The 16,690-nt window shown below is 33.8% G+C and overlaps 1 long non-coding RNA gene across 1 annotated transcript; it reads left to right on the forward strand.

Moving 5' to 3' along the window:
- Positions 1-4,788: 4,788 nt before the first annotated feature.
- LOC145789717 (uncharacterized) lies at positions 4,789-11,379 on the forward strand. The gene is made up of 2 exons (XR_014327963.1): positions 4,789-7,687; positions 11,212-11,379. It is a non-coding gene; the product is annotated as an uncharacterized LOC145789717 (long non-coding RNA).
- The last annotated feature ends 5,311 nt before the right edge of the window (positions 11,380-16,690 follow it).

A 16,690-nucleotide genomic window follows, 5' to 3' on the forward strand; every position in this document is an offset into this window, starting at 1 on the left:
TATGTTAATAATCTAAATTCAAATAATTTGGACAGATAAGTATACATAGTGCATTAGTTTAAAATAATTTGAATAGATAAATTAAAAATATTGGGACATAATTTGAACAGATAAGTTCAAATAATTTGAACAGATAGGTATATACAAGGCATTTACTTGAGACAAATAATTTAAAATAATATGAACAGATAGATTATAATATTGGGATATAATTTGAACAGATAAGTTTAAATAATTTGGACAAATAGATATAAATTGAATAGAAAAGTTCAAATAATTTGGACTAATAGTTATATACAAGGCATTTTCTTGGGACAGATTATTTAAAATAATATGAACAGATAGATTATAATATTATGATATAATTTGAACAGATAAGTTTAAATAAATTAGACAAATAGATATATACAGTAAGTAAATTTGCTAAACCCTGCAGATATGGACTTTTCGTGTTCTTATGTCCCCAATAGAATCAACCATATCCTCAATGAATTATACGAGTGGCAATACGAATTTATCAAGAATTCTCTCTCTCTCTCTCTCTCTCTCTCTCTCTCTCTCTCTCTCTCTCTCTCTCTCTCTCTCTCTATGTATATATATATATATAAACTAAACACTCATGTTGACATCTTGAAACCTTGGCCTTTTTATGTGCTAAATGAATTTCCTACTTTATAAAAAAATAAAAAAAATAGAGAGGGGGGTCAAACTCAAACGTAACACTTTAGGTTGATAAAAAAATGCACTAACTAACCATTTCAGGGACATATAAGATATAATACTTCATTTTATTTTATTTTTATTTTTTAAAATTACATATATCGCGTATGATAGCCGCTAATATATATATATATATATATGAGCATCTTAAATAAGGTGCACCAACCAACTCTAATATAATTGTAGTGTCATGACCCAACCTAGGTAGGGCTGCAAATGAACCGAGCTGTTCATGAACAAGCTCGGCTCGGCTCGTTAAGGGCGCAGCTCGGCTCGTTTAGTAAACGAGCCGAGCTCGAGCTCGCATAAGCTCGGCTCGTTTATCTTTATTTAAATTATATAATAAATATGTTATTTATATATTAAATAATATTTTTTATTTAAATATTTATATTTAAATAATATAAATAATATTAAAAAAATTTATCGAGCCGAGCCGAGCCCAGCTCGAGCCCAGCTCCTTATCGAGCCGAGCTCGAGCTCAATAAACGAGCTCGATAAGTAAACGAGCCGAGCTCGAGCTCAACAAAGCTCGGCTCGACTTGGTTCGTTTGCAACCCTAAACCTAGGTACCCAGAGGTTAGGTGTTACAACTAGTCAATAACTGAGGTTACCAATGGTCAATTCTAAATTTAACAGATTAATAGTGTAGCGGAGTAAAACAAAACGGTACCTAAATATTTATATTATTTAGAACATACATCAGAACATTTTACTTATTATATTATTAAAGCCATCTCGTTTACAAAATACGTGGAGCTAGACTGTATTTGCAAAGTGCATTGTGTTTATTCCAAGTCCTAGTCTTGCTATCCCAAAAACTTATGAGCATGGGGTTAGAAACCCCTTCATAAACCTTATCACCTGAAAGTATATAACAGCTATAAGCACATGATAGAGTAAGGAATATTACACTGAGAGCATAATGGTACAAAATCACCACGGATAATTTTTTAGGCTAAATAGTGATAATTCAATTCAAACAAATAAATTATTTCAAATAACATAAGTATAATTCGAATTCGTATGAATAAGATAATCATGACCATGGTACAAAACAGAAAAAATTGTCAATAGATCCATGACAAACAGATGGTCACTAAAGTGACTAATCAGAGAGCCAATGGTTATTTAAGTCCCCTAAAAGGTATGGGACCTCCGTAGTGTTACTTACAAAATAATTGCTCACATTATCAATTTTTTACCAAAATATATTAACTAAATAGTTATATCCGTGAGTTTCCCTTTTTAAACAAATAACATATTTGAAATGTTAATATAATTTACAAAGTATGATTTACATAAAATAGATTATGGTAACTCAAGATATAATATAATTCCTATTCAAAATTTATATATATATATATATATATATAATATAATACACCTCAATATCGATTCTAAACTTTTACTTTTCTATTCACAAGATCCATTGCCCCACTTCTATTTTCTTTTTCTTTTTCTTTTTCTTTCTTCTTTTTTTTTTTTTTTTTTGAATTGCACAATTCATCAATTTATATGAGTGAACCCACGACCAGTTTTGATGTAAAGACACGTTGCACCTCAAAAAGATTGACATTTCATGTCCTTATTTAGGCTTTGCCCCAAAACTTATCCAAGCAGGTTATTTCTAGGAAACGGCAATGGGCCAAGGCAGGGCCGGGGATCACACTCCCCGTCCCCGATCCTCGATAGGGAACCTATTACCGCCCTCGCCCCCTAACATGGATCAAGTTTCCTCAACCCCAAAAATTCTCCGACCAAAAAAAAAAATTTCAGCAGCAAAAAATATAAGAAATTCTTGTATTTTCTTCAAACAACAGTAACACCTTAGCAAGTGAATAAGAAAAGGAATCCAACTGTCCATCCGCTCCACGATAGAAGTGGAAATGAGGAAGCACCTTTACATTCAAGTTTTTGCACATCAACTTATTCTCGTCAAAATTGACTTTAAGGAACAAAATTTCAGGGTGCCCTACGACAGTTTGGCAAAGCTGAAAAATCTAATACAAAATACATCACGCAAAAAGTAATCTCAAATACAAAAACCAATTTCAAAACAACAATAGATCTTCATAAACAACAACATCTTCATCTTCATCATTTTCCAGATCTAAAGAACAAAAGAAAAAAGCGATCTTAGAAGAGACGACGGATGAGAAGGAGGCGATGACGATGAGGAGAAGGCAATGGAGCAGCGTACTGTCGCAAAGAGGGAGACAACGCTGATGGCGAAGAGAAGAGAGAGAGTGGGAGAGAGAAGAGAGAAGTGAGAGTGTCTCAGTGTCTCTCTGAACCCCTAACCCTAAAATGAGAAAAGAAAGAGAGAAAACATATATATATATATACAGACAGGGAAACAATGGTAATTTCATATCGAAGGAACCGAGGACGGAGACGGGCCGGGTCCGGGGCTGGGGAACGTTTCACTGTCCCCGGCCCGAAAATGGTCAAGGGATTCAATTTCGGATACCATCCCCAGCCCGTCATGGGTATTTTTCAGGGAAAGATCGTTCCAATTGGGGTCGGGGGGTCGGATCCCCGTTGGGTCGGTTTCAAATTACCATTCCTAGTTATTTCAAAACTTTAATACCTAATTACACTTTGGCTCACTTACTAAAATAATTGCATTGCCATCCCTTTTGGTAACATATAATAACCCCTGATTTTAAATTAAATTACATTTTATTACATACAATTATAAAATTAAATATACTTATTTTTCAAATCATGATTAGTTGATATTAATGTGGTATTAAAATTAATTAAGTATTTAGGATATCACAATTAGGGACACTTATGGGCCAATCTTATTAACTAGACTTAGTTACCTATAAATCCTGCCTATTTTATTACTTATTAATATCTCCAAAATACCTCCATCACCTCAGTTAGCATCTAAACTGTATGGTCAGTGCTATGACGCCAACTTTCAATAACCACCTCTAACGTCCAACAACTTCAACCTCCAGCATCCACCTCTGAACTCTGGCAACTAACCTTCGACCTATGGTAAGCATCTCCAACAAAGAGAATTAATCAAATTCCTCTAACTTTCAAAAACTCAATCAAATAGAAAACACCCCAATAAATTGTTAGTCAAAATCTGGCACCATGTCACAAGAAGAAAAAGTTTACTAGTCACCACTAGAAGGACTCTCCCTCACGTCCACACACACTCTCTTTTTCGCTGTTCTCACTTTTTTTTATTACTTAAAAAAATAAAAGTCAAGAATATTTATCTAGTTTAGTAACATTATTTTTAATTCATCAATCCACATGTAAGTTGTAATTGTTTATGTTTATTGGTAAATTACATAAAATTATACTCATTTAGTGATAAAATTATCGCTGATGAATTTATCATATTGATTTGTAAAAAAATTACAAATAGCAAATTTGGTTCACTCACTCACTCACTCACACTTACACTCTATCACTCACAAAACCCTTCATTCCCACACATATACGCAGAAAATAAAATAGTTTGATTTATCACTGATAAATTTGTCCTTTGTCTGATTGATAAATGAAACTAAAGTATTTTAAAGATGTAACACCTTGACTTTTATTACTCGAATAACATTACCATGTCCTTTAATGAGTCCATTTCAATAATGATAAAGATGCTAAAGCAATAAAGAAATCAATAATTTACAATGTTCCCTCTCGTGCACGTGCAATGAAACACAATGCATGCCCGTAGGCTAACATCACTAAATACAGATAAATGAAATAAACAAAGGAGTTAACCCTTTTTACAACCCATTGGCGTTCCGCCTACAATTACAAGGCCCCATGGCCAACAACTAAAAGACTTCAAGTCTTGTGCAAAGTTTCACTTCATACCTAAAAAATTATTAACAACGTAGAATAAACACAAAGGTTCAGTAGAGATCTTAATGATCCTAAACAATAGCAATATATAGATAACTATGGTCATGAATGCTCTACATATACACATATATAGGTAATGTGACATTTCATACTTCAAAATATACTTATTTAAGTACGTCTTTTCCAAAAGATCTTCTTTAACAAGAAAAAAGAAAATATTCATTTTTATTATTTTATTATTTCCATTCTAGTTCCAATAAAGTTCACAATAACCTTTTTTTTTCGAATACAAGTTTATACATTTTAAACGGATTCTCGTACCTGCCATTATTCCCCTTTATGAATCTCAATCATTAATTACATTATCATAGTCTCATAATTTAATTAACAATTAACCTGCAACATATATCAAAGCACTACAGTCACAAGAATAATTACCACGTTCTATGACCTTAAGCACAAGCATAGGTGGAGTATCCACAACAATATATATATGTGTGTGTGTGTGCGCGCGCGCGCGTGTGCGTGTGTGTGTGTGTGTGTGTATGCAACAATCGACACACCAACAAGCATTACTCTATTTTGCTGGTCACAAGCATGGAAGGCCAATAATATGTCCCCTTTTTCATCACAACACCAATATGAAAATAAACTACATATATTATCACTTAACATAACCCGGCTTCGTCAAGCTAGAACCACCATAACCTACTTTACCGGGCACGAACTGGAGAAGAGAAGAACCTGTGTCAAAGCACCAAAATGTATCGATCCTCCAACTAGAAGAGAGAGGAACCCATTCACACTTTACCGGGCATGAACCGGGAGGGATAGAAACCCATGTCGAAGAGCCAAATTTTACTAGGTGCAAATCCGAAAAGGAGGGGAGAGGAACCTATATGAATGTGCTCTTTCATTCAATTCAATAACTAGCACATTATTCAAAATTTCACAATTTATTTAACAATAAACAAAAAAGCATACTTTATTTAACAACATTCATACCATCATCTACTGATGGCCAAGGACAAAACGTCTAGAACAGTAAAGGTCAAATCTTATAATTAAGTTCACAATTTCCGTTCATCAATAATTACGACATGCATCAATTCCATAATTTCAATTTCATCCTCCCAGTTTAGATTTTTATCCACATTCACACATTACAAGACTTCTATCATTTAGCTCCAATTAATTCAGTTTCCAATTCACGTCATTTTCAAAGTTCATAAATAAATCCTCTTCCCTCTCGTTCCCTTCCATTTCTCAAAACTTTGTTCAAAATGTTAAATTAGCTCAACAAGCAATAAGTTCATCACGAGTGCAATTAGTCATTTTTAAAATAAAGAAAATCATAAACTCTTCCCATTCTCATTTCACATTTCACAAAAGTTGATAAACCTCTTCTTGATTTCAAATTCATTTCCCCTTATTCTATATTCTCATTACACACAACAAATCATTCATTCTCCCTTTAGTTATTAAAACCCAATTAGCTAATTTGTAATCATAATCCAACACCCTCTTTATTTTCTTGAAATCTTGATTTCGCGATAATCGTTACAACTCAACAATTATAAAATCATCAACAATAATTAACGCGAAGTACATTCATGATTACCCTCTCTTTATTCTTCTCTCATATCCACTTTCATATTTCTAGTAGGCAATAATCCACATGGTTCAAATAATATCAATTCATCAATTTTTCCTCTTTTCTCATGACCCATAACAAATAATTAGGGCTTTTTACTCTAATCCTTTTAAAAATGTTTCACAAACATACAATCCCATAGATTCACAACAAAACACAAGATTTAACTCTAAGTCTTAAAACTCTAACTCTTATCACATGCCTTTCAAAAATACCCAGCAAATCAAGCTTTTAATGCAATAAAAATTACGACATGCCTATCTATAATAAGGAATTAAAAATAAGTAAAGAAATCCCTGCTTTAAAGAAAGAACATGAGAAAAGCTCAAAAACCAACTTTGTCAGAATCCAATCTCCACCGGTCAAAACAAAGCCCTCATTACGCTTGTCATTTTGGTATAAGGAATTAGTACAAAATCTCAATGAATTCGTGGGATCAAAAGGAAATGTGAAATTTTGAGGGTTTGGGTAGAGAGGGATGAGAGAAAAAGAGAGAAAATATTGTAGAGAAAGAGAGATGCATGTTGAAATGAGAGAAAAAAAGAGAGGAGGAACCAATTAATGGCTGAAAAACATGAAAATCGAGGTTGTTTCACGTGTCTGGCAGAACGTGTGGCGCCCTTTCTGCACGTGTAGAAATCTTCGCCGTACATGCGAAAATCCTCCATTGCATGTGCCTCTAAAGTAGAACCCCAATTCCTAATCGAACCATTCCCCACACGTGCGGCCCAGCCTCCCGCACGTGTGGTCCCTAATCTGTATGTGTGGCTTAAGCCCCACACGTATGGTTCTACTTAATTCAATTCAAACTTCTCGAGGTGATCCCTCTCTTCTCAGTTTCGTTCTTACGCTCGAAACTCGAAAATTCTAACTCTGTCTAACATTAGGAGGATTAAAAAAGTTTTGAATTCCCAAACATAACACAACCCTTCAAGGTTCTAGAAAAAAAAATTAAAAAAATTTCAAGTCCAATATGCACGTTCAAGTTAGATCCAAGACTTGGAACATCACAAAGATCTGAAAATCATTTTTAAAATGTTATGTTGAAATAAGTTTATTCTTAAACAAGGAAGAAAAAAAAAACTTTATTGATTCCAATAAAATCCACTCACCATTTCACTATGAAGCATATATATATGTATTCAAATCAATACATACATATATATATATATACACAGACACAAACACCCACCTCTCAAACTTTTCCAAACAAACACTCTAGTATATATATATATATATATAGAGAGAGAGAGAGAGAGGGGGGGCTCAAACTCACTAATGGCAACACAGGCACATGATGAAGAGATTCATGACTAAGACAAACAACTAGCCACCTCTACCACCAAACAACATATCTCAGATCTGAGCCTACCGTATCATTCAAAAATCATCAATATCGAAGTGGAGAATGCAGGAGAAATCGAAGCTGCGATAACAAGAAGAGAAGTGGTAGAGTATAGATTGGCAACAATGGAGGTAGTGTAGGAGATCAACCCAAATTGAGTTGGCAGCCACATGGAAGGGTGGCCAACCCACATGGTAAAAGGAAGACAAAAGAGGTTAGCATGAGTTGGCAAGCCATGAGGCTTAAGTTGGCAGCCATGAGGCTTGCCATGCGCCAGCAACAAAGGAGAAAGCATGGAGTTGGCCATGTGAAGTCTTCACATGGTGGGACAAAGCTTTCAACTGGACAGCAGCTCAAAGGAGAATATTGGGCTGGCAACCAACACACCCATGAGGCCTCCTCCACCTTTTGTTTTGGTGTATAAAATGGAATGGTAATGGTGAGTTGAAGACACGGCAAACATAGCAAGCAAGAGAGAAACACACTGCTGAGAGAGAGGCACAAAACAGAGAGAGCTAGTGAGAGCTATATTCTGTTTGTGTATCAGAGAGTGTGAGAGAGTGTGTTATATAGAGAGACAGTGAGTTGAGAGTGTGTAATCTCCTCCATCTGTTGATATATAACAACATCGCTCCCGTGGACGTAGGCCGGTTTGCCGAACCACGTTAAAAGTCTTGTGTTTTTGCTTGTGAGTGTCCCCTGGTGTGCCCAAGATCCGCAACAATTGGTATCAGAGCCCGGGTGGAGAAAAATCGAGTTTTTTCCGAAAGTGTCCAGATTTCGAAGTGGTCGAAATCCACTTTTGAGCATACCAGGAGGAAGGTCAGGAGGAGAGGAGTCCAAAACTTCAAACCACAGGCCAATCGGAGCTCTAACGCGCCGCCACGCGCCACCTGAAGATCGAGAGTGAAGGCCACTCGTACCCACGCGCCCCACGCGCCGACGAAGGAAGAAGACGAGTGGGGGCGCACGTGAAGCTGACGTCAGGCTGACGTCATCCTGAGCCGAGCCGAGCCGTCGAGCCGTTGACCGCGCCGCTGACCAGGCCGAGCCGCGCCGGAGCCGCGCCGCTGAGCCGCCGTTGACCGCGCCCCTGCGCCGTTGACCGAGCTGCTGACTGCGCCGTTGACCAGCCGATCCGGAGGAATTATCTGGTGCTTCTCAGGCGCACCAGATTCAGCAGATCTGAACCGTTGAAACTGTTTTGGCTAGATCTAGGCCATTCGGAGTCCCTTTTTGGCGATCCAATAGTGAGTTCCAACTATTTGGAGTATTCCGGACACATCCGTACGGTTAGTTTTTGAATCGGAGGCATTCAAACTCTTTTGGCTAGATCTAGGCCATTCAAAGTCCGTTTTTTGGCGATCCAATAGTGTGTTCCAACTATTTGGAATATTCCGGACCCATCCGTACGGTCAGATTCTTAAATCGGAATTTCTTTAAAAAGGGAAGAAATTTACAATGGCAGGAAAAGGCGCAAGTTTCATGATTGAGCCTTTTAATGGCAGTAATGACTTTACCCTGTGGCAGCAAAGGGTGAAAAACATTTTAACACGAGAAGGTCTGGTGAAAGCTCTTCTCAAAAAGTCCAACAAACCGGAAGACATGAAGGATGACAAGTGGGAGGAGTTGAGGGAATTGGCAAACAGTACAATTCAGTTGTATCTCGGGAACAACACACTCCGGGAAGTCATCAATGAAGTAGATCCGGCGGAGCTATGGGCAAAGTTAGAGATGAGGTACAAGTCAAAGTCTTTGACAAACCGGTTATCTCTGAAGAGGCAGCTATATACACTTAGAATGCCAAAAGGTGCGAACCTCACAGAACATCTGGACGAGTTCAATAGGATCACAATGGAATTGGACACCATTGGAGACAAGACCCAGGAGGAAGATAGGGCTATGATCTTGCTGGTCTCTCTACCTGCATCATATGAGCATCTCAGGACAACTCTATTGTACGGGAAGGATGCTCTTGGACTGGATGAGGTGATTGCTACGCTCATTTCTCATGAGTCGATGAAGAAACAGGAAGGTAGCAGTAGCAAACACCCAGAAGGAAATGCCATGGTTACCTCAGAAAATGAGCAAGGCAGAGGTAGGTCCAATGATAGACGGGGTAGATCCAAATCAAGAGGACGTTCGCAATCAAGGTCAGGCTTCAAGAGAAAGTGTTATTACTGTGATCAGGAGGATCACCTCATAAAAGACTGTGCAAAGCTCAAGGAGGACAAGGCACACAAGGAACAGGCGAGCTCATCAAATGTCGCTGCTGCAGTAAATGCTAAGGATGAGTATGCATTTACAGTTTCGTCGAGTATGACGAAACCTGACTGGATCTTAGATTCCGGAAGCACATATCATATATGCATGGATAAGAAACTTTTTTCTACCTACCAAGCCAAGGATGGAGGTATTGTTCGAGTGGCTAACAACACTGTGAGTAAGATTGTTGGCATGGGAACAGTACGGCTGAGAATGGAAGATGGAAAAATTTTCACGTTGGATGGAGTCCGACACGTGCCAAGACTGAAGAAGAATCTAATTTCCTTAAGTATGCTAGACATGAAGGGTTATAGCTTCACATCTAGCAAAGGAAATCTCAAAGTCATCCATGGAGATACGGTGATGCTACATGGACGACTGGAGGGGAATCTGTACAGGCTTGTGGAGAAGGTTGTGACAGACGGAGCTACTGTCACTTACCGGGCAAGACGTACAAGACATGCACAGAAAAGACATAGGGCCCAGCAGACATGGCAACCAAAGTGTACAAGAACCCATAGAGGCAGTTCGGAGGTGCACAAGACGGAGCCATTGCGGCCAATTTTAAAGACAGCTCAGAGCAAAGAGACCAAGACAGCAAAGCATGTCCTAGGGAAGAAAGTTTCTTTTGCTCCTGAATTAGAGACATATTGGGATCTCTCCAAGACTGGATGGAAGGGAGAGATGCCATCTCAAAGAGTTGCAAAGTAAGCTTTGCATGGCACCCCAGTGAGGGGGTGCCGGGCACTCCAGGCAGGGGGTGCTATTATGGATCACCTCATATGGGTTGAGGGGGTGATTTGTAGGAGATCAACCCAAATTGAGTTGGCAGCCACATGGAAGGGTGGCCAACCCACATGGTAAAAGGAAGGCAAAAGAGGTTGGCATGAGTTGGCAAGCCATGAGGCTTAAGTTGACAGCCATGAGGCTTGCTATGCGCCAGTAACAAAGGAGAAAGCATGGAGTTGGCCATGTGAAGTCTTCACATGGTGGGACAAAGCTTTCAACTGGACAGCAGCTCAAAGGAGAATATTGGGCTGGCAGCCAACACACCCATGAGGCCTCCTCCACCTTCTATTTTGGTGTATAAAATGGAATGGTGATGGTGAGTTGAAGACACGACAAACATAGCAAGCAAGAGAGAAACACACTGCTGAGAGAGAGGCACAAAACAGAGAGAGCTAGTGAGAGCTATATTCTGTTTGTGTATCAGAGAGTGTGAGAGAGTGTGTTATATAGAGAGACAGTGAGTTGAGAGTGTGTAATCTCCTCCATCTGTTGATATATAACAACATCGCTCCCGTGGACGTAGGCCGGTTTGCCGAACCACGTTAAAAGTCTTGTGTTTTTGCTTGTGAGTGTCCCCTGGTGTGCCCAAGATCCGCAACAGGTAGATCGGTTGCGGTAGAGTGTAGATCAACAACAATGGAGATGGTTAGTGAACCATGGCGGTATGGCGACGATGTAGGTGGCTGGTGGTGGTGTGAAACTCTTGAAGAATGCTGAAAGCAGAGAGAGAAATAGAGATTTGTTGAAGAATGGTGAAGAGAGAGAGAAGTGAGGAAAATATTTTGTGACTAAATAGGGGCAAAACCATAAATAAGGAAAAAAAATAGAGCTCCGGGCCTTACTTTGCTTGATATGAGTTTTCTAAAAACTAGAAAATTTTATTTTTTTATTTTTTATTTTTACTGAATTTTTTTTAATATTTTAAGTAATTTTTTTAATTTTTAGACATGCTTTACATAAATACGCTTACAAAGTATAATTTTTATAAATTTTTTTTTGAAAATTCACTAAATACAAAAAAATTAAAAAATACAAAAATTAAGTACATTTTTCATATTTTTGTGTATTTATTAATTTAAAAAAATTCATAAATATTTTACTTTTTAGACACATTTAAATAAGATGCATTTAAAAAAGTAAAAAAAAAATGTTTAAAATTTTTTAAAAAACAAGAAAATACAAAAAAACAAAAAATTTAAATTTTAAAAAATTTAATTCAAAAAATTCAAATCAAACGGAAATAATGTCATCTTCAGGATTAACACGGAAATAACTCCTAAAACGAGTACCGACTAGTAAAGAAACCCACGTAACTACAAATTTCCATAAATAAAGCCAGACCAGCCCAAGATTAAGATGGGTCTTGGATGGAATTGTGTGATTTTGGTCATGGGCTTTATGGGCCAAAATTCATGTCAGAACCAAAAATCTGGATCGGTTGGTAAGTGGAAGTGAGGAAGCCTCTATTGAGTTTTGTATAGACTTTAAATTCTTAAGTGGGTTGAGATACGACATGGGCCTATTTTTAAATCGGAAAAAATAAAATAAAATTACTCTGGCCCAAAATGTAAGACCCAACAAGATAAAATAAATAAATAAATATAAAGTGGTACTACATCCCTAATATATCACTCATATTTCCACTTCTAATGAGAGGGAAGAGAGAGAATAGAAAAAGATAGAGAGGAGAAGGATAAGGAGTGAGAAGTGAGGAGCGGGATCCATTCCACATCATTAGGGATGGATTAGAAGTGCTCAATTAGAACTCTCAAGTTTTTTTCAAAAAAGAAAAGAAAATAGAGACACACACAAATAAGAACGAAAATGGAAACCATTATAATTAACTGGGAAATATTTTAGTCTATAATGCACACTGTATGTAATCCTACGCAAAATTATATAAGTGATTTCACAAAAATGTATAAGTTACACACAAATTCACTTAAATTCGTAAAAATTTAAAACTTATGCGAATATATATTCAACTTACGCATTTTTGTGATATCATTTATATAAGTTTATAAAAACTTACAAAATTTTATGATAGAAAAATTTCCGTAGATACTTGATCAGATAGAATTCTTATTAGTGAAGGATAGACTCATTCAACCAACTCCAAATTATTATAATTATTATTTATTTTTTGCAAATATTTGTATGTATCTCCAGTAAATTAGTATTTTAAGTTCAACTAAAATGGTAGCTAGCATTAATATCTTGTCATGTAATATGATAGTATAAATGGGAGCCATTCTAAGCGTACTGTATGGTTCAATCCTACATTAATATGGCAAATATTTTCCTTTGAACTACTTCATTTATTATTTTCACACTTTTATATCACTATAGTACATAACAATATATTATTTATTTTCATTAATTACTTAATATTTATTTCAAAATAAGATAACCAATCATAAGTATTCATGTAGGAGGTGATATTAAATAAGATGACATCTAGCATTTACCTTTCGGGAATGGGGATAACGCATAGTTACTGTACTATTTTTTTTCTTTTTTCTTTTTTTCTTTTTTTTTTGGTAAAATGGCATTGGACTTTTAAAAGTATTTTTTGGGACAAAGTTTGGCTACAGTTTTTTTAAAAAAAAGACAAATCACCAAAAAAAAAAAAAAAAAAAAAAATCTCAGAGTTTCCATGGTAATAGAATAAATCTTGTGATTTTAATTTTTTTAATATAAACCCTTATTTTTTATTTTTTAATCTAAATTATTTATCTATTTTTATTAAATAAAACCAACATAAAAAGTGTATTTTAGTCATTAAACTTAATATATGTATACATAAAATGTCTAAAATATCAATTTTTAAATTAGGTTTAATAGCTAAAATACCATTTTTTTTCATTAGTTTTACTTAATATAAATAGATAAATAATTTAGATTGAAAACAAATCAAAAGATTAAGGTGACAAAATTAAAATCTAAAGGCTTATTTTGTTACAAGGGTCAAACTTTAGGTTTTTTTTTTTTTTTCCACAAAAAATTTTAACCAAATTATTATTGATTTTCTTATTGGTTGTATTTAAAAAAAACTAGGCTATGAATTGTTAAAAAATAAATAATGTTTAAAAATTAAAATTTTAATACACATTTTACATATTCTTACACACTTTTATATATTTATATACATATTTTACATTTTTAATATAATTTATATATATATATATATATTTAAATATGTATTAAAATTTTAAATTTTTCTAACATTATTTGATTTTAAGCAAATACTCAGAAGGGGGTTGTAAGCATAATATTGTTTAATAACCAATTAGAAAATCAGTAATGTTTTGATCAAAGGTTTTTTCTTTAAATAAATTAAACCAATAAGAAAATTAATGAAACATTTTGCCACAAGGAATATTTTAAAAAGTTTTGGTGAGTTTTCTAAATTCACTTTTCAGAAATTTTTTTTGTTTTCATTGAATTTTTTTAATATTTTAAACAATTTTTTAAAAAATTTTAGATACACCTAACATAAATATACTTAAAAAGTATAATATTTGTGAAATTATTTTTAAAAAAATTCACCAAATACCAAAAATATAAAAAAATAAATGAAAATTTAATACATTTTTCGCATTTTTGTGTTTTTATTGATTTTTTAAAATATTTTTTTACAAATATGTAACTTTTTAGATATATCTAAATAAGGTACATTTAAAAAAAATAAAAAATATTGTTTGAAATTTTAAAAATATTAACTAAAAAAAATTAATTTTTAAAAAATTGAAACCAAACACAGTGAATACCATTTAACTATAGAGCCAAAAAAAAAAAACCCAAAAAAAAAAAAAAAAAAGCAAAGAAGTAAAATGGCACCATACTATGTGCAACAGTTACTACTGTGCTTTATGCACAACAACATCCCCACTCTATCATAATTGTTTTCGAATGTAAATAGTTTATTTTTTAAATTATATTTATTATTTATTTTTTACAGAAAAATATGATTGAATTATGTGACAATAATTATCAAATGAAAGAAAAATTTTAATAAATAATCTACTAACGAAAATTTAAAAAATAAAATAAAATAAAAAATAATTTGAATCATTAAAGTGAACTCCGTAATAAACTCACAAATCCATACTAGAATACTCATAATTTTGAACTATTTTTCTTGATTATATATATATATATATATAATAGGGGAATTGATATTAACACTTTATACTTTTCTTCTAAACATTCTATTTTCTCTGACAAAATGTAAAGTGTAAAAACGTAAAAGATTCCTAATATAATATTACAAGCCCACCAAGGTTGACACTTGATGTGCTTTTTTATGCACGTCTCTAATTAATCGGAGTCCTCATGCATCAATTCTAATAAGCGAATTTATTATTCAATAGATTCTATGATAAAATAATATTTTCATTAAAGATTAACAAAAAATATCGTTAATTATTAATTTTTAGTGACAGTTTAAAAATTATCACAAAAAAAATATCATTAATTACAAGTTTTAGCAACAGTTTAAAAAAATTGTTGCAAAAAAAATTATTAATTTTTAACTTTCAACGATAATTTGAAAAATCCGTCACAAAAAAAATGTTAGTAATTGTAAGTTTTAGAAAGAATTTATAAAAATTGTTAGAAAAAATTATTTTTAACAATGATTTTGTTATAACTAACTTTCAATAGGATTTAATGAGAATTAAATTTAACTATTAAAACTTATTAATAATGTACCCTAATCAATGTTAATATTATTTTCTTATAAAATGTACAAGGTTTTTTGAATTGTCACGTATCTATGACAATCACGTCTCTAATAGTATTACAAATGTAACAAAACAAATGCTAATAAATGCATTTAGAGTATTTTTATATTGAAATTTGTGTAAAAATGATTTTAAAAATTGATGAAAATGTTTTTTTAATTCAATAAAAAGTGTTTTAAAATTAGTAGTAAAAAGTATCTTATGTTTGTCACATTTATTTTATTTTCCCAATGAACCCTTTGAAGTGTCATGTACAACCTTGATTTCAAAATGGAATTTCTAATAGGTACATTTTGAGGTGTTCACGATTAAATGTCAAAATCAAAGATGATAAAATAATAATAATAATAATAATAATAATGATGGTTACATGGTCATTAGATTTGTCCAATTGCTTCAAAAAAAAAAAAACAAATAATTTTATATTCACCCTTCACTCAAATTCCACTTCTTATTGATTAATACACACAGGAAAAAAAAATCTCTAACACCAATCCAAGTTGATGACAAATTCATTTGTTTTTTTCTGTTTTGTTCTTTTGTTATTAATGTCAGCTTAGAATTTATGTTCACCCAAAAATAAAATGAAAGAAAAGTGGCAAGAACAATTGACCCATTATTACTCAAATGATATTGGTAAGGATAGGCTTGTTACAAGACAGCTTATGTGTATTTCCCATCTCTCTCTCTCTCTCTCTCTCTCTCTCTCTCTCTCTCTTCCTCCCTTGGGCTATAACTGAAGAAAATGACGTTGATGTAGATAACAAAACCTAACCTACTCTCTAATAATTGATTGGATCCACCTTTGAAACCCAAATAGCAACTTCACTAGTTATAACTTAAAGTTATAATTTAATGTTAAATTTTTTTATTTTGACACTTTCACAATTATTTATTTTTTTCCGGTTGAATATCTCACATCTACCATTGAATTAGAACACTCTATTAGTTATCTAAGTTGAAACAGAAGAGCTTGTTTTAATTTTATTTATTTATTATAAATCGATATCGAACCCAATAGATTGACTAATCTATGAGATCAATCACATCATCTACTAGTGGGGCTCAATTAAATTTGGATAAAATTTCGTATGGACTAGCCTAAAGAAATAATTTGCACTAAGGAGTTTCGACCATGAGATCATGGAGGGAGTATATCCCCAGACCCTAGGCCTTGACCACCCGGCCACCTCCTTAGGATTAAGCTTGTGCTAAATTTGACACAAGATTTCACATTGCTTTATAGAGATGCTACAACTATTGAAAGAATAAAGGAAAGAAGCAAAAGGTCCCTTCTCACTTGCCTTGTCTTTAATCAAGACTTTTGGTTTAATG

The sequence above is a fragment of the Camellia sinensis genome, chromosome 1, assembly GCF_055761805.1.
Source record: "Camellia sinensis isolate YWXY chromosome 1, ASM5576180v1, whole genome shotgun sequence".
NCBI lineage: Eukaryota > Viridiplantae > Streptophyta > Magnoliopsida > Ericales > Theaceae > Camellia > Camellia sinensis.